Source organism: Amblyomma americanum, chromosome 2 (assembly GCF_052857255.1).
Source record: "Amblyomma americanum isolate KBUSLIRL-KWMA chromosome 2, ASM5285725v1, whole genome shotgun sequence".
Classification (NCBI taxonomy): domain Eukaryota; kingdom Metazoa; phylum Arthropoda; class Arachnida; order Ixodida; family Ixodidae; genus Amblyomma; species Amblyomma americanum.
In genome coordinates, this window is record NC_135498.1 from 127,063,822 (window position 1) to 127,066,878 (window position 3,057).

At 47.8% G+C, this 3,057-nt stretch overlaps 1 non-coding gene across 1 annotated transcript; it reads right to left on the bottom strand.

Annotated features, from left to right (window-relative positions):
* Positions 1-1,006: 1,006 nt before the first annotated feature.
* TRNAA-UGC (transfer RNA alanine (anticodon UGC)) lies at positions 1,007-1,078 on the bottom strand. Its single transcript has one exon. It is a non-coding gene; the product is annotated as a tRNA-Ala (tRNA).
* Between the last annotated feature and the right edge of the window lie 1,979 nt (positions 1,079-3,057).

The window sequence follows — 3,057 nt, forward strand, 5'->3', positions numbered from 1 at the left end:
CAGTGCTAAACGCCAGTCATTTTCTAAGCTTTGGCACTGTAGGAGTAATGCCACTTGCCAAGCTCCGCTGTACATCCGCTTTAGGGCATAAGCACGACGAAGCGGATGGCGGCGCGTGAGAAGCGCTCGGGCTGGACTCCACTATTTAAATATTACCCGCTACAACTCAACAGCTGCATGCACGGTTCCGTTAGACCATGGCAATACTAAGTCAATTCATCTTTACTGACGTAAGTAGTGTATATTTATGCTTATCATACGGGAGTTTTCAAGCCCACCTCCGGTCTCCTGGTCTGCCGTGCGCAGGAAGTTTTCCTCATCATTCAACTTTTTCTTTATTCGAAGTCAGCTTATAACTCCCCCCCTACCCCGTTCTTAGAACCTGTACCATATTCAAGCCACGGCCCGGTCTCCCGCAACTTATTGACTTCCTTGGCATTGAAATCTCCAACGATGACCTTGATGTGCGCTTTTACTTCACTCATTGCCAATTCAACGTTTCCCCAAAAGCTTTCCGCTACATCGTCATCATGACTGCATATTTGCGCAAGGGCAGGCGGGTCTTGTATGTTGCGACTTTCAACATGAAAGTTGGCCGGCAACACCAGATGGCGGACAGCAGCTATAAATACAGTGTAGGCAATGAACTCAACTGCGGTTGACGAAAACCAGTGAACGTCGTTATGGTCAGACACTCAATGTCTGTAGAAATTACCGCTCAATGTTGTTTTCATGACAATGCGCGCGCTGGCTGAGCATGTAGTGGCTGAAGAGTCTGGAGGAGATTACCGAAATGAAATTTAAATGCCTCTCATCACATTGTGGAACGATGTGTCAGCAGCTGTTTATGAACACGAATTTCGAGCGTTCTAATGCCGCGTCACACTGGCAGGCTTCGTGCATTTCTAGCGAAGTGGGTCATATATAGTAAATTTTGCTTGTCTGCCATCGCTAGCCCACCAACTCCCCCACATTTGCAGGAATATTAAAAAAAAACATACCACAGTGGAGGAGCCGGGGGTCGAACCCGGGACTTCTCGCATGCAAAGCGAGCGCTCTACCTCTGAGCTACACCCCCGCGGTAGTGGGAGTGATTATAATGGCAATATGTGCTTAGATTTGTGCGCACTGTTTTTTGTCTTGCGTATTTTTTTTACATTTGTAAGCATAAATTCTTATAAATGTAAGAGAGTAATGTCACTACTCATTATAGATCCGCAGGTGGTCGAAAGTATTCCGGCGCTTTACACCTCGGCACCACTTTTCCTTTTGCTTTGACTCCCACCTTCATTCTTCCTGCAGAGAATAATAATATTATTGGAGTTTGGGGAAAGGAAATGGCGCAGTATTTCTCTATAAGCCATCAGCGTTGAGAACGTTCTAGACTGCTGTGACTTTGAGGAAAGTAATGGCGCAGAACTGGCTCCCTGGGTCAGGGGACGCATATGTGGTGGTAGGTGGTTTTATTAAAATAATAATAAAAAGGAAAGCTAGCCCCGGCATCTGCCATCGGTACTGATTAAGAATCTGAGGAAATGAAAAATAGCAGGCAGAATGGAGAAATGAAATGAAAGAGTTGAGGGCACAGGTTGTGCGCGCGATTAGTTCATGATAATAATAATAATAGTAATAATAATAATAACAATAATATTTGGTTTTGGGGGAAAGGAAATGGCGCGGTATCTGTCCCGTATATCATTGGACACCTGAACCGCGCCGTAAGGGAAGGAATAAAGGACGGAGTGAAAGAAGAAAGGAAGAGAGAAGTGCCATAGTGGAGGGCTCCTGAATATTTTCAACCTCCTGAGGACCTTTAACGTGCACTGACATCGTACAGCACGCGCGCGCCTTAGCGCTTTGCTTCTATAAAAACGCAGCCGCCGCGGTCGGTTTCGAAAATAATAATAATAATAATAATAATAATAATAATAATAATAATAATAATAATAATAATAATAATAATAATAATAATAATAATAATAATAATAGTTGGTTTTTTTGGGGGGGGGGAAGGAAATGGCGCAGTATCTGTCTCATATATCTTTGGACACCTGAACCGCGCTGTAAGGGAAGAGATAAAAGAGGGAGTGAAAGCAGAAAGGAAGCAAGAGGTGCCGTAGTGGAGGGCTCCGGAATAATTTCGACCACCTGGGGATCTTTAACGTGCACTGACATCGCACAGCACACGGGCGCCTTAGCGTTTTTCCTCCATAAAAACGCAGCCGCCGCGGTCGGGTTCGAACCCGGGAACTCCGGATCAGTAGTCGAGCGCCCTAACCACTGAACCTCCGCGGCGGGGCGAGTTCGAACCCGGGAACTCCGGATCAGCACCCGAGCGCCTAACCACTCAGCCAACACGGCGGGTTTCCTTCAGAGAAAAAATACGGAACGAACGAACGAGCTTTATATGCAGACGCGGCAGAAAACATCAATCGGAGCGTTCATACTGTCGGTGGTGGATGTGGTGGTGCTGAAAAAAAATTATTTTTGGCGAAGCCCTTATAGTCCAAATTTCAGAGGCGGGCTGCTTCCTGTTCGTGGGTGGTGGCGGGCAGCCAGTGTCCGAAGGCGACCTTTTCCCCCCTTTTCACCAGCCTCAGTTGCCAGGCCGGGTAGGAGCCAGAAACTACAAGCTCCCACCCCGCCGAGTTCGCGAGAGCCCATTGGGCTGGTGGTTGCAGTTGCGGCAAATGAATATAATATGGTCGAATGTGGCTCTCGGAGCCTCACAAAGGGAAGATTTGTGAGCGTGAGCAGAAGGGAAGAAAAGAGCAAGGAGGGGGCGCTGGGGAAGGAGAGCTGTGAGCCTGGAGTTGTCGCCAGGTTGTCGTTGTTTTGTCAGGGATGTGTGTGGCTGGGTGTAAAGTAGGCGTTCTTCGCGGTTATGTACACTGATGTCGTGGTATGTGATCACCCGCTCTCTGCCACTGCCTGGGTCTTCGGCATGCACCGCTAGATTGACGTAAGCTAGTGAAGCGGAATGGACCACTTCGTTACCGGGATTACCGGAATGGGGCGGTACCCAGATTATTTGGATGGAGCGAGGTGGTTGGGGAG